Source organism: Dromaius novaehollandiae, chromosome 8, assembly GCF_036370855.1.
Source record: "Dromaius novaehollandiae isolate bDroNov1 chromosome 8, bDroNov1.hap1, whole genome shotgun sequence".
NCBI classification, from domain to species: Eukaryota; Metazoa; Chordata; class Aves; order Casuariiformes; family Dromaiidae; genus Dromaius; species Dromaius novaehollandiae.
The window spans coordinates 9,216,269-9,241,673 of NC_088105.1; the positions used below are offsets into that span (position 1 = coordinate 9,216,269).

The following is a 25,405-nucleotide window of genomic DNA, read 5'->3' on the forward strand; positions in this document are numbered from 1 at the left end:
TTGGGAGGGAGATTAGAGAGGAGGTTTGTGCTGGAGGAGGGCTCATCTGAGGATGGACGGGAGGGTCACTTGGAGAGGGACAAGAGTCCCAGGAAAATGCTGGAGAAGAGCACCAGATCCCCAGGTGGCAAGGCACGTGGAGACAGGTGTTTTGTGCATCCATGAGACCTTTTCAGCTGTACCTGGGGCAGAGGCTTGTTTTTGCCCCCCTCTCATAAACTTCAAATGGAGACCTGGGACAAGTTCCCTGGAAATGCTCTGCGTGTTGCATGGACACCCTAAAATCAGGGCAGAGCTAGAAGAGCTGATGTTCAGCCTGCCCATTCCTGGTGTCTGGCCATGCTGAGCTATCCTCAGCCTGCCTTGCTGAGGCACTGTCTCTCACTGCTGCTTGCAGGTCCTCTGATAGGAGGTTTTCCAAGTGCAAAGTATTATAATCACTCTAATATATGATTATGTTCCTGGCAGGAGATCTAGTCTCCTAGATATACTCCTGCCTTGGCTATTACGGAGAAATGAAAGAAATGACAGGCATTGCTGGTAATTGTTTTGAAATTCAGCCTTCTCCCTGTGCTTTTCCTTTCCTTTCCAATGCTGCTGTGGCTCTCCCAGGTGCTACAGCTAATTACATGGGGTAGTAGCAGTCATAAATAATTAGGCCAGTTCATCAACTCCTTTAAGTCAACATGGCTCTGCTGATTTCTGCTCTCATTTATGTCAGCTGAGGTCAGGAGCAGAGTGTCTTTGGCAAAGGTGGGTGCATGTAGTGGTTGTGTTTGGGGGAGAATGAGCATTAATGCTGGGCAGATGGAGAAACAGGTAAGAGGGAGAAGGAGAGGGCCTGTGCCCCCAGAAGGAGCATCGGCAGTGATCCAGCTTGGCGTGGTGGCCGTGGGAAGGTCACCTTGGACTGGTGCTAAGCTCCCCTTGGAGCGCAGCTTTCTGGGAGCAATATCGGGCTAGAGAAACACGGATGGACCTTGTGGTGATATTTCTGTCTTGTTCCAGCATGTTTTTAAGCGTGCTAGGTGGCCTGGTGGCCTCTGGGGAGAGCGAATGTGGTCTGTCTGGGAGCCTCAGAGGAGAAAATGCATCGATCTGCTGTGACCTAGGTCTGGGGCTCTGAAGTTCAGGGTATGCTTGTCTCATTTTTCTGCTGTGTCTCCTCCTTTCTAATGTTGTGCCTTATGTGGCTGGCTGCATTATATATATGCACACATATATGTGTGTATGTATCTATAGATACATACAACTTTCTTAATGTCTGGTGGATGCTTGTGACTCTGTGCAAAGCTGGGATGGTGAATGGACACAACAGCCAGCCTAAAGGAAACGCATCTAACCCATGTAGTTGGAAGGGATTGAAGTATTTGTGTGTCTTTTCTTTTTATATTCCTACTGTGAGAAGAATGACATTAAAAACAATCCAATCTTAGGCTCCTTAGAGGCGGCTGTCAGTCATGGAAATGGAGGCAATAGGATGGGAAGGTCTCATCATTTCACCTGTCTCACCGTCCCCACCGGGGCCACCTGGGGTACCACGTTTCCCACTGGGGGTTTCAAGGGGTGCTTGGCTCACGCCATGAGTTTGAGTGCCTGGATGACGCTCGTTTTCTCAGCGCTGCTTTCCTTTCTCCCCTGGGTCGCTGCTGCAGCTCTAAATGTGCCAGTGCCCTTTGCCGGCGTTCCTGGGGGTGCCAGGGGAGTCCTGCCGGTTCCCCCAGACCTGGGCGCCTCCGTGAATCCAGGCTTTGAAATGACGTAAATGAGAAACTTCGAGAGACGTCTGAATCCAGTAAGATGCTCTTTGTTTGCCAAAGCCAGGAGGCACAGCTTGCTTTTTTTTTTTTTTTTTTAATATATATATATATATATATGTTTAAAAACAAACACAGAGGTTTGTGCTTGTTTTGAGAGTTTAGTGCTAAACCAGTGATTTCCAAAGTCATGAGAACATACTGTTCGGAGCTGGCATGACTGCAGCTGGGATTATCCAGTGAGTTGAAGGATTTTATAACAGCCTCCTGAGGGCTGTTTGTCTTGTTGTTTGTTTTTTCTTTTAGACATAAAGCTGCTATTTGTTTGTATTTGCGAAAAGTCTTCCTTTGCTCCGTGAATAAGAGCTGGTTGGGAAGCGGCGAGGGGAGCCCCTCCAAAGAGCATCGCTGGGTGCAGAGGAGCCCGCAGGAACTGCGATGGGGGCGGCGGGGTGGGGTGAGTCTGTCGGTGCTCTGCTCCCAGCGCTCCCCTGCTCCAGGGGCAACGGGCTTTCCCCAGCTGGGGCTGAGTCCATCAGTGCTCTGCTCCCAGCGCTCTCCTGCTCCAGGGGCAACGGGCTTTCCCCGGCTGGGGTTCTCGGAGGTGCTGGACCCTTCTCCCTGAGCCAATTAGGCAAGCCTATTCCATGTATATCCTAGGGTTTCTGGGTGCTTTTGCTGGATAATTGTGCTGGAAAGCTCTGCACATGGCCATTAATTTTGGGAAAAGGTGCCTGGTTCCAGCTGAACGTGGAGCGCTTGGGCAGGGAGGAGCGGTGACCGCTGTGGCCACGCAGGGAGCTGGAGGCTGGACCCTGCCTGCAAACGCTGCCTGCCTTTGAGCTAACTTTAAGCTCCGTCAGCACCTTAACAAACTCCTTTTTCCCTTGCTGGGTATCATGTTTTGTGTTTTTGCTATGCATAAGCCAGGGGATAATGCTGCTTGATGTGGTTATAAAGCTGATGGAGTTCACGCTGAAGTACCTGTGTTTCAGAGGAGCTTAAGTAATATTTCTCTAAAAGCACTTTGGTAACCTTTGAATTCCCATCGAGCTCTTGAGTGCACGCAGCCCAAGACTTCAGTGTTATGAATCCTGTTCTGGAAAAGCCATGGAAATTGATTTTATTTTGGGGGCTGTGTGAGGCATGTACAGGCTTCAGAGATGCAGGACAGAAGGGGACTTGTTGCTGGCCTCTGGAAATGCTGCCGGAGGGACCCGGAGCCAGGAGGCAGGGAGAGCAGGTCCTCGCGGCCAGGCGAGCATCCCTGTTTCCCTGCCCACAACCAGAATGGGGCTAAAGAAACCAAAAGCAGGTTTCTCTTCCTACACTTGCTTATTAACGTGTGTGTGTGTGTGTTAATATATTTTACCATATATGTCTATGGTAGCGCGCACAGTACTTCATGCAATGAAATGGGTTTTGTAGCATAGCGCAGTTAGTGCGAAGGAAAACCCTGAAATCCCAGTTTTTCTGTGTCTGCAGCCCCCGTGGGTGCCTTACGGACCTGCTTACCCATTGCTGCAGCCGCTCTGCGGCAGCTGGGGACGGGGCACCTCTGCTTGAAGTCTCACCGGGTGGTTTGCCACCATAAAGAAAAGCAGTTCTGTGTTGAACTGGCTTAAAACGAAGGGGTTTTGTCCACCTGGAAAGCCCTAAATACTTGAGTAATAACTGCTGAAGTCTCTGGGATCCACTTCAGGCCCACAGGTCTCTAACTGTGTTCTTGTTAGCATGGATTTTTTGTCTTTTTTTTGGGGGGGGGGGGCATAGGTGATGGAAATGCGCCTACATTTCACATCAGCCTTTCTTGGCACATTAAAAAAAGTTTCCTAAATCAAAGCCCAAATATCCATAAAGAGCAATGGGTTGCAGCAGTCCCGCACCTCCTGCGGCCAGGAGGCTGTAGCTGGGCCCTTGGACGAGGGCACCCCGATACCGCACGGTGTGCGGGAAAACGAGGGATGGGGATGGGGAGCGGAGGAAGAAACCGAGGGAAGAAACCTGCTTACAAGACAGAGTAGGGCTATCGCTGAAAGCAGAGCGCACCTCTCGGCACTGCTTTGCTTCCCTGCTTAGGTTTGTGGGTCCAGCTTTTCAGCTGAGTAATATGTTGGTTGGCAAAGGCATAGTTGGAGAGATTAAAACAATCTGAGAACCCGTATCAACTGTACTTAAAAACTTAAAAGATTCTTTAAGGAAGTTTCTCAGGCCACATCTTGGAATAATTTTTTTCCAAGCGACCTTATGTTTTCCAGACAGAGGAGATGAGAACGAGGAGGGAGGTGCCCAGCCATGACCGTGCGGCTTTGCATCTTGCTGCCAAGCTCGGCCGGAGACTCGATGTTAGAGAAGCGGCACGACCTTTGCCGCGGAGCAGCTGCCGCTGGCCAGCTGAGCTCCCAGGCTAGAATAAATTACAAAAATATACCGTTCCCGTGAGCACAGTGAAGCCTGCACGGGATGCAGCAAATGATGTGGAAGCAGAGGCTTGCAGGGCACAGGCGAGGACTTACAGCCGCGCGGGCGCAGCCTGATGCCTTGGGCTGCTGGGGGTTAGCGTGGCCTTACAGACCCGTCTGTGCTTAAGCACCTCCTCTCCATGCACGCTGGCTCTTAGCCCAGCCTTTCCAGGTGGATCCCATGTGTGTGTGTGACCTGCAAATTAGACCAAGGAATTGGACTTCAGTGTTTTGGACATGCAGCTCAAGGGGAAATTTTTACATGGGGTTTTCTTTCTTTCCCTCCCCTTCACTTTTTTATTTTTATTTTTTTCCTCTCCACTGAATTGCAGTCCCTTCATATGCTGGAGCTGGCGGAGGGGGCTGCAAGCCCTGCTGTGGGAGCAAATGCGCTCAGATCCTCCAGCAATGGCTCAGAGCCATGAAAGACCCTGCTTGTCTGACAAACCCTGGCCTGGAACATGTACGTTTGGGTTTAGTCTGGATTTGGATCCTAGTAAGATTAAAACCCCACTAGGCTGAGACCTGTGGAAACTCTTGCTTTTTGGGTGTGACACACCTGGATTTTATTCCAAACTAAATGACTGAGGATGCCAAGCAGCTCAGAGGCCAGCTCACAGGACTTGAACTTTCTTAAAAAGAAACTGTAACTTCTGGGAAATAACTTTGGTTATGTATCTGCTTGCTTTTTTATTTATTTACTACTTTTTTTTCCCCCTTGAAAGCAATACAGAGTTTAATGGAAAATAACTTTGTTACAGGTTTTTTGTGGATCATGCTCTAAAAAGTGAGAGAATTATTGTCCCTGCCATAAAAACGTATTGGATAGTTAAAAACACTATTAGAAAGAGCACCCTGAGCTATTAAATTCTACAGGCTTTCAGGGGAACCCTGCTGGCTGTATTGCTATTAAATTCTGTGAGATTTTCCCATAGGGTATAGTTTCTCGGGTAACTTAAACCTCATACACAGATATTTTGGCATCTACAAGAGCCAAAATAACAGTTTTCTCCCTTACATACCAGAGACTGTATCTCCTTTTTTTATTTTTTTTCCTTCCTTCTCTCTCCACCTATTTCAGAAACATCCTAAGGTTGTGGCCAGATGCTGGTGGCTTCCCAAGCTCGCGCGGAAGGAAAGGCTCTGAAGATAGCAACAGGAGTGAAAACTGGGTGGAAGGGAGAAAAAGGAGGGTTGGAGCCTTGCTCCGCAGGGTGTCCTTTAAATAGCAAGGGAAGAGCTGTGTCGAGCCTGCCTCAGTCGGGCAGTGCCGGATCCCCTGCTCCCCCCCCAGTTCTTGCTTTGGTTCCCTCTCCGCACCCTGCCAGCCCCGAAGCGAGAGCCCGGCGGCTCCTCTGCAAGCCCTTCGCCTGCCGGCGAGCCCCAACCCTGGGCGTTCATGAGCACGGATAATACCTCAGCAGCCCTTAAAAAGCCGCAGAGCTCTGCGGGAAAGTCGCCTCCGAAGAGGCTAAATTCGGGATGTTAAGCGCGGCGGGGCGAGGCACGGGTGATGCTGCGCGCGGTCCCCGGCGGTGGCTGAAGCCTCCGCGCTGAGCCGGGGAGCAACCGGGGTCGGGTGAGTGCGGGCCGCTGGGGGGGGAAGCGGGGTGGGATCCTGGTGCTGAAACTGGGCCAAGTTTCTTATCCTTCTGCCTCATTCCCTGTTTTCCCTCTGGGAGACCACTTGTGTGTTTTTTCCCCCTCTTCATGCAGCAAAGCTTTATTTGGTGCCCAGCAAAGGGAAGAAGAAGAAGAAGAAAAAAAAGGCCTTCCAATTGCTTTGTCCTTTGGGGTGTTAGGTGATTGCTGACTTCACATTTTTTCTGTTGGGAAACTGATTAAAAAAAAAAGTTCCATCTGTGACTGAAAATGGATTTTTTTTTTTTTTTTTGGTGATAAAGAATGTTCCTAGGTTATCTGGGAGGGAGGTGTAATCTCCTGCATGCTTGTCTTTCCAGATTTTTGTCATTTCCTTGAAATTTTTTTTTTGTTTGGTTAGCTCTTTCATTTAATTCACAGGTGCTTGAGCACTTAAAGGACAATTTTCCCCCTTCCTTTTCAGGCATGTGCAGATGGTACTTCAAGCCCAGGTGCATTGAGATCCTGACCCCTGGCAAGAGGGGCAGGCTTGCAGAGGTGGAAACCTGGGGCACCGCCGGCTGACAGCTCGCCTGCCTTGCGCGGGCACGTGGGGCTGCGCTGATGCCATCGGCACCACGTGCTGGCGTTTGAGCCTGTCCCTTTCTGCTGTCCATGAGAAAACAAGTAACACGGCATCCCGTGAAGGCGTCCCACAATAAAAAGGCTGACATAGAAGCCCCAGTGCCTTGTTCAAACTATGGCTTAAGCAGCATTACGTGGACTCGGTGGGCTAAAGAGCGACCTGGGATGTTTGCAGAACCCAGCAGAGCTTCTTCAAGAAGAAGAGGCAGGAGTGAAAGGCAAATAGCGCACCAAGGGAGGTGGTGTTTGTCCTGAGGTTTGGAAGGAGATTTCTTGAACGTGGGTAACTTGGAGGAGGTGAAACCATGGAGTGCAGTTGTATGAACCTGGAGGAGGAGGTGGGGGAGCGTGAGGTGCTCTTCCAGCAAAGGATGCCTCCACACCGTGCAATCTGGTGGTGATGTGCTTTAAATGGCACCCGTGTTTGTTCGGAAAGTAATGTGGCAGGACAGAGAGCCATTAAGTTCTTTATGTGTTAGGGCAGTGTTTTATTTCCAGTGATGGAGAAAGTTAGTGGAGAGAGCACTCTTCTGGATTTGATGCCGGCTAATAGAAGAGAACTGCCTTGAAAAAAGCAGAAGGCAATTTTGGGAAATAAATCGCAAAATAGTGGAGCCCACAGTGCTAAGAAAAGGAGGGAGTGAGAACAGCAGAGTGAGGATAATGGGCTTCAAAAAATGCTGGGAGCTGGTAGGTGAGGCCTCGAGGGAAGATAATCTAAGGGATAAAGAGTGCAGCAAAGCTGGCAGTTACTTAAAGTGGCTGCATTAGAGGCATCACAACAAGCTATCCTGATGCAGAGGAACACTAGGAAGTCGGCTAGGAGACCCGATGGAGCCGAGACTCTGAAGAGCTGTACAAAGGGGAAACAAGGGACGGATACTGGGTGAAGAGGATAATGGAAGAGCAAATGTACATCTGGATGTAAAGGCAGAGCTGCCAAGGTACAGAATGAGCTCCAACTGGCCACAAAAGTAAACGTAATGTGAAAAACTTTCATAAATACTTAGGAGAACTAAGAGAAGTCCAAGTGTGTTACTTCAGCCGGTTATTCAGAGCTGATAGCTGCAATACAGAGATTCAGTGTTATCTTTGCTTCAGTATTCCCCCCCCACAGCTAACTATTGTTTAATAATAATTAGCCCAAATTATGACCAGAAAATTAAATTGATCTCATCAACAGGACAGGAAACCAAACCAGAAAGGGGCAGAACACCTTCTAGAGGATTTAGCTCAGCCAGGTGCTTTCATAGTACTGGGGCCTGATGAAATCCCCCCTCACATCCTTGCAGAGCTAAGGCAACCTCTCAAACATTAAGGGTTTCTTTGCCCTCCTCCAGCTCTCTGAGACTTCCCTTGTACTCCTGAAGCACTCAAAGGCGGCCCTTCTTCAGCAGGGCAACTTGAGGAACTATAGACCATCAGCCTCCCTTCAAAACAGGGAGAGATACCAAAGAAATTATTAAAGAATCAATTTGTAAGGACCTAGAGGATAATAAGGTTATAAAATAACAACCAACATGGTTTTGTCAAGAACAAATCATGTGAAACCAATCTAATTTTCTCCCTTGACAAGATAACTGGTGCAGTGGATAGGGGAGAAGTGGCAGATGTGATATATCTTGGCTTTAGCAAGGTTTTTGGTATTGTTCTGCATGACGTTCTCATAAGCAGGCTGAGGAAATATGGCCTGAAGTGAATCGCCACATGGAGACAGAAAAACTAGTCGAAACACCCCACTCAGATAATTATCAAGTGTTTGATCAGGCAGAATTCAGAGAGGTGCCTGAGCGGCGTGCTGCAGCCTCATTCCCTTCAAGGTGTTCATCAGTGCCTCGGATGAAGGCGCTTGTGAGTGACCTCGCAGGCAGAGCAAGCGGAGTCACAAATCGCAGCGAGCTTGACAAATTGCATAAGTAATCCGGAAGCAATGAGCTGGAATTGTATGAGGCTGAGCGTATACTTAGCACTTAGGCAGGAGAAATCTAATACGGCAATTCAAAAACGGGGATTAACTGGCCGAGCAACTGTAGCACAGGGACACACAGCTTCCAGGTGGCAACAGCGACCTCCTCCAGGACAGGCGCAGCCTTTCTCTTGGGCCCGGTGTGCTAGCCAGCTGGTGACAAGCAACCGCACAGCTGGCTGTCCCTGCCATGCCTGTCTTGGATAGAGTTTTGGCATTTGGCAGCAGTCAGCCTTACGGTGCCTAGGAAGCCTAGGGCATTGCACACATAGGGGAGACCTTCTGGAAGGAAATCAAGGAACAGAAGGAAGGGTTTGAGACCTTGCCCTGAACTTCAAGGGAAGGTTAAAAGCTGATGTGTTGAACCCCGCCACGTGCCCAGCACCAGCAGCTTCTCCCCAGGTCCCTGTCTGCCAGGTCTGAGGCTCTGCAAGGCAGCCCTGGCCTGAAGCAAACCTCACAGGACTTGCTCAGATCACTTGCCGCAGCCCTTTTCATATGTCCTTTGCCTTGTAGCTCCTGCTTCTGCTGGAGTACTGCATCCTCCCTGCTCTCCTGGGATCTGGATCTCCCCGCTGTGTTTTCAGGGACTACAGCCCTGCTGTGCTCATTGCGAGTCCGCATTTGTCTTAACAGTTGACCCCCTCAGTTATTACTAGCCTTGTGGTTACCTCTACCACCGACTGTCATGATGACTCAGAAATATAGTCCTCCTTGCATCATAGTCCTCATTAAACCAACCATCCCGTCTACCTGCTGCAGTCGTCACCTCATTATAATGCCATTACCTTTAACAACAACTCCATTACCGTCCATTATCTTCTGTATCATCTCCTTTACAAGGCTGTTATCTGCACCTCCTTTCCAGCCATCCCCTCCTCAATTACAATTCCATTATCTTTATTACCACCCCATTACAGTCATAATTATTCCCATTACAATTTTGATATCTGTGTCTCCATCCAGACAACTCCGCGGCCCCGTTACCGCCACCAGCCGTGCGCCGTTATGACTCAGCGATCCTCATTGCCTCAGTCAGGCAACGCAGTTATCGCCGCCTTTCCTCTCTTCATAATTATCCCCACACCGATGTTCATCTTTTAATTATGTTTCATTACAGCTTTATTGTCTTTTGCCATTATTGCCTCTTTACCAGCCATTCTCCCTTCCCTGAAGTGTTGTAGGTTGGATTGGTACCTAGGTACAAGCCGATGCTCAAGTCGATGATATTACACGGATGGGCACCAGCTGAAGATCTGAGCAGGTATCTTCACCCATATTGCTATAATATGCACATTCCCCCCCATTTCTCTGTCACTGGCATTATCGGCACCACCTTCATTGCAATCCCAGTGTTTTCATCTGTATTGCAGTCCTAATTATTGACATTATCTTTCTGGTGCCCTCCGGTTGATCTCCACTCAACTTTCCTGGCTGACATGACCACGTGCTCCATCCATTGGTGCCCCCATAACACTTCCAGGTCCTCCTCCTCCTGCATGGGCAGAGGAGCATCACCGGTGCCATCTGATCTACCATACTTGGTATTAGCAATGGGTCTGTTCAGTTTATTCTTTTTGTTATGCCCATGATTTTTACAGCAAGAGTTTTGGCTGCAAAGGTGCTGCAGTTCTGCCACCCGTGCTGTCCAAAGGACACTGAGGAATGAGAGTGGTTACCAGGAAAGTCACAAAATGGCCAAAGGATGGGAAAACTGCCTCACTGTAAGAAATTTAGAGAGCTGAGTCTGTCTAGTTTATCAAGAAGATGGAGAGGTGACTTCATTACTACATACAAGGACTGTCAAGGAAAGAAAATACTAAAGAGCTCTTTAATGCTGCAGAGAAAGGCGTATGAGAGCCAACAGCCGGGAGTGAAGGCAGCAGCATCCAGATGACTGAAAAGGCACGTGCATTTTAAAGCAAGGGTGACGCACCCTTGCAGCAAGGTACGCCGGGAGACCATTTGAAATAGTGAAATATAACGGCCTGTGAACTGCCGAAGAGCTGATGCAGTATTTCCTTGTAGCCCTAAACCCTACCAGCCCGTGGGCAATACATGGTGGCCATTAATGTGGCTAACGAATATATTCAGCTGGTGCGATGTGGCTACAGCCAGGCATGCGAAACATCTGGAGACGGCCCAGAACAGACAAAATTCACAATTATTCCCCAGTCAAAGATGTAAATGCTGTGCAGCAAACAAAACCTGTTACTTGCCCCCCTTCCCTCCCGGTATTTGGCGGTGCCGAGGAAGAGCCTGTTCTGCGCGTGATACATGGCTCCAGCCTCTTCATCTGCCGGGCGACAGGCCTCGAGTGCTCCCGACAGCTTGCAGGTAATTAACATCCCTGCTATAAGATGTGATTTAGATCATGTTCAAATGCCCCGGGTTATTTCCCACAATCAATACGCTTCATAAATAATGTATCCCCCAGGGGAAAAATACTACCTTGCGCTTATCAGATTTTTGTCCTCTGTTTGGATTAGCAAAGCTAATAGAGACTACAACTCAGAGCAAAACGAGGAGGGAAAAAAGCCCCAAAGGGGTGAGGGAGGGTGTGAAGGTACCCAGAGCCGCCTCCTGCTTGGAGAGCTGACCTGCTGGTCCCGGATGGTCCCAGCTGCTCAACCTCTGCTCCCACGCTCCCGGCACGGCATCTCCATGTGGGAAGGAGACTTCTCGAAGCAGCCGCTTCCCAGCGAGCACCAACAGCCCTCGGCTTTTGTCAGCAGGCAAAGATGGATCTTATGAGTGCCAAGAGGGGGAAAGCCCATTAAAAACAAATGCAGGAACAAGCGAATGAAAAGCAAAGGGCAAGCCAGCCGATGCCACGGAGGAGGAAGAGAAGTCCATAGTCAACAGTTCTATGCTGTAACTCAGCTGTGGCTCCTTTGGGAGATTTTTGCTAATTCGGATTTCTTTAAACCAAACAAAAGAGAGAGAGAGATAAAGTAGTTATCCAGCCTCTTGTTACTGCTTTGTGCTGCAGCTGCCTGCGAAGGCACTGGACAGATTTTGGCTTCCCCAGGTGCAAATCACGGGGATGGTTGCCTTTCCTGGGGGCCAGGGCCACCAGTTCTAGCCTAGAAACATCATTTTTTTTTCTTAAATAAAAATAAGGAACTATAAGAAAACAGGTGGAGTAGCAGCAAGCACTTTAGAGAATAAAATAACACACCCAGCAACTCCTTTGCAGCAAAGTTGTGTGCTGTCTAGGCTGTTTATCATGCCTGTGCTGAACTTCTGGTGAGGGAACATCTGGAAGTTTTTTAAATTAAGAGGAACCGAAGGGTTTCCTGCCATAGAATGAAGGATTAGGATGAGCAAGTAGGATACACTTTTTCTTATTGGCTGCAAAGTACTGGCAATTTTTGTTGAGGTTAGTAAATAATTTTGAAAAATGATCTCCGCCTGAGCCAGCCCTGATCCCAAACACCCATCCTCGCTGCCCAGACCCTGTTTAGCTCAGCTCATTGCCAAAATGCCTGTTGGTCCTGGGGCTGCCTGCTCCCATGGCCTCTTTGGCTCCTGGTGCCTGCCTGCTGCGAGACGTGCGCTTTACTCCCTGTACCGAGATGAAAACAAAAGCAAGCCTGGCGTCTGCATCCCGTGGGCTGAGGGACACTGTACTCATGCCCTGTGTCCCCATGACCGGGAATGCGAGCGTTTAAATCGCCCCCAGCCACCCCGGATCTGCTCTCTGGGATGGAGCCCGGACAGGTGGCATAGCTTACTCCCACCTCGGAGGCTATCAATCCCGGACGGTCTGGCAGTCCTTAATTTGTGACAAATGACAAAAATAAATAAAATCTCTCGGTATTAAATGCTAGGAAGTCCATTAAGAAGCTGTGTACACAATGAAAGCAAGTATATGATTACATAACCTCTCTAACAGTATTTCTATAAAATGCCTCTCTCAATAACACAGAGGGAAAGGCTTGTTCAGTCCTGATTAACCTCCCTTCAGGAAGACTGTTTATATCGAATCATTACAGTCAGCTGATTAAAAATGAATTAAATCTAGCAGAAAACAATTCCCAAACGTTGTCTTTCCCTGCCCGTTCCATGCCAAAATAACAATAATAATAATCTTTGTGACACTGAAAAGCAAACACAGCCCTAAATCACCCAAGGATGAAACGGAGCTCGGAGACTGGGCTCAGCCACCGGGCTCTGAAATAGGGTTTGAGTAAGGTCGCCCCTGATAGGGATTAAGTAAAATAGCCCAAAAGAGCCATTTTTTCCAAGCAGTTGAGTCAGTTCAGGTCACCTTTCTGACGGCGCTCTCTTTTCCTTCTCCTGAGTGCGGATCCCAGACAGGGTTGCTGTCTCCTGCCTGCCTCCAGCCCTGGCACAGCCGGTGCCGAGGCAGCCGGCGAACCCTCCTTGCCGTCGGATAACCGGGAGCCGAAGCGGGTCTGGCTGCCAGGCACAGTTTTAAAACAGCCCTCTCTTTAAGTGACGACTTATTTTTTTAAGCCGCCAGTTAGAAGAGAAAATAGCAGGGAAGAGCTACATATAATTTAACAGCCTTTGTCTGCTTAGGTGAGCATCAGGTAAATGTTTGAAGGATCGTTGACTCTGATCTCAGCTCTCCAGATAGTTTATGTGACTGTACGGCAGCGGCGTCGTGCTGTATCTAGGAGACTGTCGGAGCTGCTGCTGGCATCGGGCGCTGCTGCTCGGCCTCGCCGCTGCCGAAATGCCGGCGGCACCAAGGAGGCGCCGGCAGCCGGGCTGATCCCGCACCAGCCTTGGCTTGCCGTGGTCGGCCTTAATCCACAGACCCGCACGTTTGCCCCAGGCAAACAAAAAGTCCTTTCTTGCACTCTTTTTTTTGTGTTTCGTGTTTTCTCAGCTATTTTCCTCAACGGCTGCACTGCCGGTGTGAACGAGGGGCAGCTCCTCATCGGGGCCGCTGGGCACCCCATGAGTTGAGGGGCTCCAAGGTGCAGGTTGGCTGGGACGTGACACCGCGTTGGGGAAGACCGATGCCAATTTGGGCTGCGACGAGTAAAATGGGGCCGTGGGGAGGATTTGAACAAGAGGCTTCCCAGGGATGGACTGTCGTATTGGGGAGAGGAAGGAGAAAGACCCCCAAAATTGGGGGGAGGGGTCTTCCAATGAAGCTGGTGCCCCTGTGGCGATGTCCCCATGGGTGCCCCGTGAGAGCTGGCCTGAAGGTCCAGGTCTCATGGTGCTGTTGGCAGTTCAGCCCCAGTGCTGCGCGCCTGCAGGCAAAATCCGTCGTGCCCACGCACCTTCAGCACAGATCTGCAGTGTTATAAAGGTGAACCTAATTACTAAATCTAATTACAAAGGGGAGTAAATCACCTAGAGGTTTTTTTTTCTACCTCCTTAGGAGAGCATCTTAAATATCATAAAAAAGAATAATTAATAATCAAAGGGAAGCTGCCGTCCTGACACTTTAACTACAGCCTATTTTGAGACACCGAAAGTGCAAGTCAGCAGTTGCGTGGACATCAAGGAGTCATAAAAGTTGCTCCAGCGAAGCTCCTTGGCGCCGTCGCCGGGTCCTCTGCTTCCTTTGCCCAAACCCCAAACTTCAGCAGATGCCTAAGTCCACAGTGAAGAGAAAAAGTGCTTCTGCACCCTCCAACACCAGCTCCAACATGGGTTTTGGTGTCCAGCGTGTGGTGGATGGCCCCGCTGGGTCCTCCCTGTCCGGCACCCATGGGCGCGTGGGGGGAGAGGAGGGTGCAGGAGCCCCCGGGGCTGTGGCGGAAAGGCTGCCAGAGCAGCCAGCTGGCCTGCGATGGGATTTGGGCCACCTCAGCTCATTTTTTTGGTGCCACACATGTAAAAAAGGCACATTTTACCGTCTCCTTGGCGGCGCTGTGAGTCCCAGGGGAGGCTTGCTGCCCCACGAGCTAGAAAGCTGTGAAAAGAGGAAGCCGTATGAAGTAACACGGAGCTTTCCGGGGAACGCAGATGAGCTGGATTTGGGAGAAGCTGGGTTTTGATCTGGGCTTTTTAAGTTGTTTTCCATCTCTGTCTTCTGCCTTAGCCCAGGTGAAGCAGTAGCTCACCCCAGGAGAGAGGCAGCTCCTGCGCTACATCTCCTGCCTGCATCCGTCCCCCCGGCTTGCTCGTCTTGCCATAACTCTTGTCTCCCTGGGTGATGCTCTCCCGCCGTCTCTCTATTTAGCCAGCTTGCTTTCCTTTTCATTCGCCCATCGCTTTCATATTCGACATTTTTCTACCCCTCTGGCTATTCAGTCCTCTTTTTTATTCACCGTCTATCCTGCCTATCTGCTACCTCGAGCTCCCGTTTGGAGTTTGGCCTCTTTATATTCTTAACCTTTGCCTCTCTTTCCTCCATCTCTTTAATCCGTGTATCAATCTTGTTTATGGCCCCCATCACTCTGTTCATCTCGCATACATTACCGGTGAGTTAATATGACCCGTCCCCCCCCCCCCATCTCCATGCCCAGCTATTATCCGTGCCAGCCGGGCAGTCCATCAAGGGCAAAGTCCGTCCTTCCCCGAGCGGTTTTTGGCTATATTTACTCTGTGCAACAAAAGCCTATGCTCTGGAGCGGCACGGGAGCAGAAACAGCACCAAACCGCACAGGAGCGCCTTCCCTCCCCGACAGGCTTTTCTCCCCGGTTTTGGGTTATTTTTAGAGGGTTTCCCCTGCTAGCGATGCCAGAAAAAGGACAAGGAACAAACTGAACCGGGGCTCCTCCGCCAAAATCCTGCACGCCAAGGGCACCGTACGGCTCCGCAGGGACTATGCGGGCAGTGTGGACCACCTCCTTCATTGCTCTATAGGCTTTCCAGGCCACGGAGGGCTCAGAGGGGAAGTATATGGAGCCAGCAGAGCATTAAAGATGCTGGTGTCCAGCCTCGATGCCTCCTGCCACCCTCGGGGGGGTTGCAAGGCTCCTGGCTGGGGCGTGCAAAGCCTCCCCGCAAACCAAGCAGCTCCCGGGGGGAAGGAGAGCCGCCGGCCCCCCCGGGGAGCACAGGAGAGGCTCTTCCTTCTTCGTTTGCAAGTTTTGCGCTTGCAAAAACCTGCGATTCGGAGGCGGGGCTGTGCTGGGACCGCCGTCCCCCGCCACGAGCTGATGGCAGCTCGCCCGCGCTGCTCACCTCGCACTCCCGCCGAGAGCGAGTATTGGGCCCTGCGTGGTTTCTGCTCTCGCCTCTGAGCTAGCGCCGTGGTGGGAGGAGGCAGGCGACATACCCGTCGCCTCCAACCTCCCGGCCCAAAGCGGCTGATTAAAGCCATCCCCCAAGGCTCCCCAAGGCCTTTTATTTTGTAACTTTGGTGGTGGAGAAGAGCTTTCTTGCTAGAGAAAGGGCTGCACTGGCTCTTGCAATCGGATGAGGGGTGCTGGCATCAGCAAGGGGAGAAAAATGCAAAGAATCCCAAGCTGCCTCGTGCCTGCTCAGCGCCTCGGTCCCAGCGCCCCGTGGCAGCACTGCCCGTGGCCGGCAGTCAGAAGCCAGCATGGTTTTAGCTATGTCTTCTAGACCGCGGTGCGAATTACAGGGAAATGGGGATTTTGGGGGGATTCAGCTCCGCGCACCATCAGCCCCCAGTGGCCCCGGGAGCTCGTGGAGGGAGCCGGAGTCGCCAATTAATTGCGTTTGCGCTTCCGATCTCGTTTGGAGCCGGGTGCCCATGCACCTCGTTTTTGTCAAGGTCAAGCAGTCAGGAATGCATTTCCCTAGCTGTGGGACTCGGGAGGAAACAAAAGAAAGCTCATTTTCTCTCCAATTTAATTTTCAGCCCGTCGAGGACAGCTGATGGTATCGGGGCCGGAGCGTCGCGGCTCAGCTGGAGCGGTCCAATCGGCTTTCCGACAGCGCCGCCGCGCCGGGCGGCGAGGACCGCGACGCCGGCGGGAGCGTTCGGCTCCGGCGGGAGCGCTCGGCTCCGGTGTGCCTTAGCAGGACGAGCTGCGAATAGCTTCACCCTCCGCTATGCGTATTATCTCCGGACAGATATCGGAGTCTGGGCACATCCACCTCAGAAGCTTAGCGGGATTCGGGGAAGGATTAGACATTGAAAGGGATAATAAGAAGAGCCTCAGTTACGTTGGAGAGGATAAAAGCTTAGGAGGGATAAAAGCCCCCGGTGCTGCAGGGCGTGAGGCCAATGCTAATTGTCCCGGCTTCGGGAGCTGGTCCCTTCTGGGAAGGTGATTTATCACATCCGCGCGCGGCGGGCTGGTTTTGCCTGCCGCGTTTCGGCTGGTTAGGACCAGCATCTGCAGCTGGGTTTCCCTGCACTGAACGTCACCGTTTGTCCCTTCTTTCCTTCTGCCTCGCCCAAGCTGTTTCTCTGCCCACCTCGGATGATCTGGGCGAGGGTGCCTCGCTGCCCAGAGCTCCCGCGCACACGGGTTGGGTCCTCGCACCCAGCGCCAGGCCCTGGGTTGGCCTCTGCCAAGGGGCAAGCAAACACACAAATCCCAGAAAAAAGTCTATTGCACAGCAGCAATGCCTCCCCCAAACCCCGGCTAGAGAAACCCAGGTCCCCAGCAGAGCCCGCTGCAACGTTTCCCTCACACACCACGGGAGATTTTGTTTTGAAAACGGGCTTTTTAGCATCCTTAGCATTGAACAGGCTTTGCCAAAGAGCAATGCAGTTAAGCGTGTCCTCACACACAGGGCAAAACTGTGATCTAGAATAAGTGCAGAGAGTTTTCAAATGTTTTTTGGCATGCAAGCCACCGGGGTGATATTCAGCAGCCAAAGCCAGCAGATTCCCTATTCATTGCTACACCTCAGCTTTCAAACCACAGGGATTATTACTTTTACATGTACTGCCATTCAAAAGGCCTGGGTTAAAAAAAAAATAATTAAGGAAAATGGCCTGTGAAAATGGTGGCTGAGCTAAAAGAGGGAGGCGAAACAGAGATTTTTGACCCATTTGGGTAGAAAGGTGCAGATATTCCCGATCAAAAAATATTTGTAAGTAAGTGAAAACAAGTTTGGAGAAAACCTCTTGTGACCAGAGAAAACCTCCTGTGCCCTGCATTAGCTGTAATGACAGCTGTAGCCGGTCACAAGATAGATGGGCAGTTAATACAGTTCTCGATTCCCCGGCCCATTTGTATGGACAATCAGGCTTTCGGAAGGATTTATAAATATAGGCGCATAGGAGCGTAATGACTCTGTGCAAGGCCAGGGGCCATCTACTCCCATATTCTGTCTCCAGCAATGAGCCTTTCCAGGTGCTTTATTAGGAAAGGGACAGAAACCACAGAGTGGGCTATTAGGGATAAACTGCCCAGAGGAGACATTTATTCCCAGCCACAGGTAGTTAATCGTTCCATTTACACCACAAACCATGAAGAGTTATATCTATTCTAATTCCTTTTGCGTCCTGTTTAATACATCTTTGAGCATTGTCATTGGTCATGTGAATTATGGATCCTTCCGGGTGCTGCTCCTGGATCCCGTCGGAGCCTGTGGCAGGGGGTTCCCCAGGTTCACCGGGCACTTCTGGAGGCGTTCAAAGCAGGGCAAATCGTTCCTTGGAGCTCTAGATTTATGTTTACCACTTTTCGGCATTATGGTCATTACCATCACCCTCGTGCTATCGATACTGGTGGGAGAGGGCATCTTCTGTGTCCCCTCCTCGTTCTGCATCCCTCTGCTGTGGCCCTTTCTCATCTCAGCGCCCCAAGGAGCAGGGCTGAACTTTGTGGTCTCTTATGCTGAAATCCGTCCATGGCTCTAATCATGTAATCAGCTGTTCCTGGAGCCTCCATTTGTGCTAAGCACTCTAAACACAGCTCGGTATGCCTTGAGGAGCTCGATCATCAGTATATAAGGGTCTTCTAATACCTTAAGTACTATTTGCTCTCCCATTCTACTGTGTATGCCAACAGCACTCTGCAAATGTTAGCGAATTCAGTCTCCCAGTACTCCTCCGATCATAAATACTCTTATTTTACAAGGAGGGAAACTGATGTTGGGTTGACAATGTGACTAAATCTCCCCAAAGCCTCCCGCTCTGCTGCCCCGTTCCCCAGGGCGTGCACAGATTCGGGGTCCTCCTCAGGCGCAAGTCAGGCGGTGGGAGTGCCTGTGCACGGCGGGGCGGCACGGCACTGCGTGTGCTCTCCGTCTCGGGGCTTTGGAGTGCCAGCTCTGACAACCCCCATCAGAAACGATTTGGGCAGAGCAGATGTGCCCGGAAGCATAAGGATGGATTTGCTGACCTCCTCTCCCTCTGCTTCCTATGAGTTGGGGACCACTGGGAGCAGAGGCAGGACTGGGAAAGGTAATTTAAACTAGAGTGAAGGATCCCAGAGACTTTATTTTCTATGGATCCGCCTTCTCCCATCCCGTCTTGGCCCTTTTTGCCGTGGTTGGGAACCAGTGTTACAGGAGTCAAGAATCCCGCAGAGACCTGGCCATCACCCTCCAAGATCTGCGCTGTGCTCTTAAGACTTAGGCAGAACGGTACCTTTAGGGACCCTTCCTATAACCAGCTCTTTCTGTCCCCCTCCCCCAGGAGAAAACGTTGAAAACAAGTTCACATTGACACTAGGGACCTCCTGGCCCCAATGACTCACCAGCCCCAGTCAATCCTGTATTGTTTGGCCAACATAGAGAAGGGATTATGCAGGCATCGATAGCGCAGCACGACTAAGCACAACCTCCTCGGCAGGTCGGGGGAGGCTCTGACTCATGCCAGCGATGTGGGAAGGCGCACGCCTGGTGGCAACCGGTGCCGGGGAATGAATTCCCCTTGAGGGCCCGGGGAAAAAAACCCACCCCATTGTCCTTGCCACAGGGACGAGGACCGAAGGGGGCTGAAGTCACAGTGGCCAGTGGTGATTCGTGCCTGGAAGTGCCCAGGTTCTTGGACATTGCTGGTGGTGGCTGCGGTGACACTGGGACAAGAAATGCGTTGGGCTCGCCGCCGGCTTTTCCCAGCCTGGTGTGTGGGAGAACTGAATACAGTAGGTGGGTGGTGTGGACGAGGCACCCCCAAGTGTTGAGAGGTCTGTGTGTTTGGCTCAGCTGCGACGTGAGTCTCTTTGGAAACCAGACGCCCAGAAAACAGGAGATACCGGCGTCAACCTGCTCTGCTCGGCAGGCTCCGCATCAGACAAGTACTTATTAAAACACCATCAGAGCCTACGCTGACTCAGGCCATATGCTAGCGGAGGACAGAGCACAAGCTATGATCGGAGCGAGACGGGACAGATGTCTGCAATGGCACTAGCTGGGCACGGCGTGGGAGGACAAGGACACGGCTGGCCTCTCCGCGCGGCACACTCGCTCCCCTGCACGTTGCCCCATCTGCCTGGATCGAACGCCTCTCCCAGGTGGGCAGCGTCTGGGGGATCTGCATGGGCCACGCTGAGAGCGGCTGCTTCAGAGCAGCTCCCTGGGGGTGTGGAAATGACTCCCCTGGGCTGCCGGCTGGGACACGAAGACAAATCCTTGGCTGGGGTGAATTGCCATGACTGTCTTCAACTTGCATTGCCCCTTACTCAACGTGAAGGTTACACCATGACCCTCATACCCAGATGAATTTGGGACAAGAGCATTTCTCTGGCGCTGGAATGGGTTTTGCATGCAAGAGGATCGCGAGAGTCTGTTCTGGCTTCACCGTGTTGTGCTGCTGCCTTGCATGGGAAAACGCAGTTATATCAAATGCAAAGACCAGAAATCCCTCAAACTGCAGCAGTCTGAGCCTGCTGTGAGCTCTGTGCCTCAACCGTTGTTCTCTTTAATGAGACCTTTAGTGAGGAGTCTGGCCCTCTGCTCATCAGCCGGCTCGAAGCTTGCAGACGGCCCAGGTCTGCCTCCAGCTGCAGGCTTGGGCCCTGGGCGCAGCGAGCTGTGCTCCCACGGGGCTCACTCTTGCAGACTGATGCCAGAGCAGGAGACGGGAGAGCATTTCTGCAGAGCCTGCCCCTGCGTCCATCCCCCTTGACCCGGCAACAAACCCCAGCGGCACGGCCTTGGGGAGCAGCCCCACAACAGCACACTGACTTTGCGCTGGGCACTGCTCTGTTGGGGGTGTTGGATTAATCAGCTGCAGCTAGCTGACTCCATCCTGAAAGTCCCAGCAAGCCGCACCAGACTTTATAGACTATGCTGTGTGAGACGAATTTCAGCTAGCCAGACATCTGGGCTGCAGACAGCCTGGCCCTCCCAAATGCCGTTGCACTGTCTTATCAGTCACGTCCTTCCCTTTCTGTCCTGCAGCGCTTCGTTCCTTCCTCAGCATGTTGCTCTGAGCTGCTGCTCTCCAAGGATGACGTTTCCTCGTGTGCCAGTGAGAGCTCAGAAATACCACGAGGCTAGTGGGGAAGTGGTGCAGCGACTGCAGCGGCTCGAGTCCTGTTGCTCCCTGTGCCCAGGAAAGGCAGCGGCTGGGGCTGCGCCTCCTTCCCCGAGCTGCTGCTCCTGCCCGGGGCGACGCGGTCCCGCTGGTCTGGCAGCTCGCAGCAGGGACTGCTGAGATTAACAGCAAGCGGCCTTGCCAAGACAATCATTGTGGATAGTCGTCCATTAGGAGCCAGCCTTCTCTTCACACGAGTTGCCGAATAGGGTCATAAATTTCCCCGGGACTGGCCAGCTTGCTTGGCCAGACCATGTCGAAGGACCTGGGTAAAGCTAGTCTGCAAACAGCACATCAGCGTCCAAGATGCAGTGACAGCACACAGACACTTCTGCCCCAGATGTGTTTAAAATCAAGCAAAGATAATGTCTTATTCTTTTCTGCAGTGCAATCGGGTGAATTTCTGCTCCGCTTTACCTACCTAGGACAAATGCGGTGAGAAAAAGGTTTTCTCCCTGATGGAAGTGATGAGTTCCCCAGCTCTTGGGAGAAGCCCATCGGGGACGGGGCAACTAGTTAGGAGGGAAAGGCGGCAACTGCCTTGTCCCCGGCAGTGCCATCGGCCCAGAGAGCCGTAAGGACGAATGCTTCCCAGCCCTGGCTCCTCCTGCACGGCTTTTCCTTGTCATTAATCAGACAAGAGGAGGAAATAAAATCAGGGGCATATTGCAGGTTTCCGGAGCGCATCAGCTAGAGGTGCTGTGCGAGCGGGGCCCAGCACTGGGCAATCAGTGGCAGGAAGCCTGGAGCAGAGTGCGGGAAAGCGGCAGCGGGAGGCAGCATGGGAGCCAGCCCAGGGCTCAGCGGCCTTGCTGAGTCCGAAGAGGCCAGGAATCATTGTGCAGGGAGAAAAGCTGCAAAGTTTGGTTTCAGACCGGTCTTGGGAGGTCCTTCTGGGGGCCTCGCACTGGGCTCGGTGCAAACACACAGTGCCCTTCCCAAATACACCCTTTGAGGAAGAGCCTTCCCAGCAGCAAAGTGTCTGGAGACCACATCTGGGGCAGCTGGCCCTGCTGGGCACCCTGCAGGGACCACGGCTGGGTGGCGGGAAGGGAAGGTCGCCAACAGCAGAGCTCAGGACATGTTTGCCAGTGCTGCAAGAAACTGTGCCGCTGAGGTGCTGGCAGTTTTGACCCACAGACTTTGCCCACTCCAACGCCCCAAGCCAGTGCCCTGGTACCAGTGAGTGGGAGATCACATGAGAAGCCTTGCCGTCCTCAATGTTCCACTAAAATCAAGGAAAGCTCAGCTTTCACCTGGGATTTAATGTGTGTTTTTGAGATCAGATGTAAAACCGAGGTCCTCACTATTTACAGTGATTAAATGTCCCCTGGTCCGTTCTGCAAAGGGTAGGCATATTAACCCAGTGAACTGGATGCACTCCACTAACCACATCCTGATCACATAAATTCCCTTGGCGTTTTAAACTGCTCGAGTGCTCTTTTTCCAAAACTGGTGCGTACTCTTGCTTTGCTGTCTTAAAAAGCGACAGAGGTGGCTGCATGCTGAGGTCAGGCATTTGCAGCTTCTCTTACTTCTTGGAGATCTTATAGCACAAGTGATGTTACATACAAAGAAGAAAAGGCCCATTACCAAAGCCTCAGGCATAAGCACATCTCTATCCTAAAGAGATAATTTTTTTTGTTACAATTAATATCCTAAAAATGTAGAACTAGAAAAGAAAGATCACTTGGGCATGAATCCCTTGATGCTCCCAACCTAGGCCAGCCATGCAGTAGAACAACATCAAAGTGGACATTAGACCATCAGATCTCGCAGCAGAGAGCTGATTAAAGTCTCTAATCAAGGCCTCTTTAATACAGTGGTCTTGTGCTTTGCTCTGCTTTGGCAGGGCTCTGATAAGTCACAAGAAGAAAGAGACCAGACAAATTAACTAGAGAAAAGTTCAATAGAGGGAGCAAGAGAAACTGCAAATCAGCAACACAAGTGGCTGAAAAGTAGTGCTTGGTGGTGTCGCCATCAGCTTTAGTGGGGATGGGGCTGTCCGTTTTTTTCCTGGAGGATGTGTTTTTTCCTGAGTTCCTCCCGTCTCCTAAAAATTGTGCCTCGCTGTGGAGGAAGGAGGATACGGTCTGGGGGCCCATTTTCATGAAAGCTGTGGGTATTTAAGATCTTCGACAGATGGACGCGTGTGCCTATGCAGAAGATGTGATTGCATAAGACTCATTGTATAAGAAACCAGAATAAAAACGAGCTAATGGGAAACGCTGAGTGGAGGATCAGAGCAGAAGATGCAGACTTCCTGGAGATGGTGCGAGGGAGGTAGGACTCAGCTTGCACTCCCTCCAAGGACAGGCACCAGCGGAAATGAGAGTACCATGAACACTAAGTCAAAACCACACTGGCCGAATGGTCTCATCCACATGAGGAAACTTATCCCAGCAGGGAAGATAAGACCTCCTGGTGCCTTGCTGGTGCCTTCAGGTGGGCAGCAAAGGACCAAAGGATGGGCTATGAGGCCTTGTCATCCCCCCAGCAGAGCATTGCACCTGTGAAGCATCTCCTGAGCATGGCTCCCTGTTCTTCCTCCGTCCTCCTGCCTTCCTACCCACTTCTCTCCTTCCTTCTTCTAGCTCCCACTTCCATGGAAACCTGCCCTCTTCGCTCTTTCCTTCTACCCTACCGCTCCTCTCCTTCTGATGCATGCACTTACACTAATTTGAGGAAACCAGTTGAGTTTGGCTCAACAAAGAGCCTGAAGAGTCCCCTACTTTGGTCGATTTAAACCAAAAGGGAAGAGGCATACATTCAGCTGCTGGCCAGGAATGGGCTTGCCCTGCCGGAAGATGTTTCCCTGGGCCTGCTGGGACCTGGTGTGAATTGCAAATGTGAAGTAAAAGGGGGCTGCTAACCTGCATCTCCATAAGCGTCAGCTCGCAGTGTCGCTGCGAACCGCAGCTGGGGCGGCTTGTGCCTTGCTGCCACTGCCTGCACGTGCCGGCCAGGGCCGCCCAGGCTGACACCCCCTCATTCCTTCCCTGTGGGCCTGACGAGCCCTATGCTGGATGCCTTCACCCTGACGCCACTGCCGGCTAACTCCTGTTTTACGGCTAACTCGTGTTTTACGTTGCCTCTGAAGGCCTTCCCCTCCCTTCTCCCACTACCTGTCTCTCTCCCTTCTCCTCTTATCACCTCACTGTCACTCTCTCTCTCGCCTGGGTCCCACTAGCAATAAAAATAGCCCTTCCCCAGCACTCCTTCAAGCACTTTGCAACTCATTCCCTTCTTTCACTCTCCTTATCTCTTCCCTTTTCATCTCCTCTTTTCTTCTCCTATTCTTTTGTGTTGCTGTCTTTCTCCACTCAAGTCCCTTCTTATCTTTTCCTCTCTCTCTCCTCTCTCTCCAGCTTTGTTTACATCACTAAAACACTTGTCCAGGTCAAACACGTTTTCCTGATAAACACATTTCCATTGATTGCTTGAAAGAAAATCCTCCAGAGCAGCAGATTCTTTGCTCTGGGGATCAATAACGCCTCGATATCTCTTGTATCCCCCTCCCTCCATCCTGGTGACTCAGAGCTTGGGGGCGGTGGGACTGGCAGGCAGATGTCTTTTGGAGACCCCCCCTCCTCAGAGAGGGTGGAAGAGTGAGGGGGCACAGAGCAGAGGAAGGAGCAGGGATTGCTGCGCCCGGGGAGCAGGAAGGGCCCAGTCCCACGGGTGCCATGTCCCGCACTGGTAGGGCCCTGCCATCCCAACAGAAGGTGCTCAGTGTGCCTGGGACCTGTCTTAGCAAAAAAAAACACCAGCTGGGGAAGACACAATACACCCCAATCAGATACTCTGCAAAGCGGCTTGACGCAGATACACGATCTATGCATCCATGAACCCACCTGAGAGACTGACAGTGGCTGATCGGGCCCGAAGCACCCAGTGCTCCCAGGACTTGGTCCCTCACCGAGCCTTGCCCTGGGAGGTGACAGCCTGGTTCCCCAGGTAAGGAGCCCTGATGTGGCCATGCCTGCGCTGGCGCCTGCGTCTGTGCATGAGGGGACTGCAGCCCGTTTCATCTGCTTCTGCAGCGCTAAACCCACCCCGCTGGGCCTGCCCCAGCACTCCTGTCTAGCACTGCAGACAAAAGAAGCGCCGTCATCGGGCCGTGTCTGACTCGGGGAGGCTGCGCCAAGCCATGCCATGCGTCCTCGTATTGCCTCAGCCCCGTGCTAAGCCCTGCACGCAAAAGGCCTCCGGTACCGTGAGAAGCTCCTGTGCAATGCCCTGCAAGAGATGGACTCCCTCAGTCTGTTAATGCACTTGGAATAAGGAAGCTAATGCATTTCTATAGCGAGTGATTTAGCCGTAAATCCGCAATCAATAAAGAGAAATTTAAAGGGATTAAGCTTGCTGCCTCTGCTGCAGATGAGATGCTCCCCATTGGGCTCGCCTTTCCAGAAGCCGTTCGGCAGCACATAACCGAGCCCTTCACTGCTGCAGGATCTCAAGGCCTCCTCCACTGCTGTGGGGTTATGAAAGAACGGTGAACTCCCACGCTCTAGGGAAAGTCCTAGAGCCTTTGGCTAGAGCAAAGACTTCCAGGATTGTGAATAGCGCTGGGATCACCTTCTCCCTATGGCCTGCCAGGTCTGGAGAGCTGTCCTCCAAGTGGCAGGTTAAGAGCCTTTACTC

General features: G+C 51.7%; 1 protein-coding gene across 1 annotated transcript in view; it reads right to left on the minus strand.

Moving 5' to 3' along the window:
* Positions 1-25,405, minus strand: part of TNR (tenascin R) — a 91,626-nt gene that overhangs the window by 53,457 nt on the left and 12,764 nt on the right. The gene's annotated exons all lie outside the window — the stretch shown is intronic.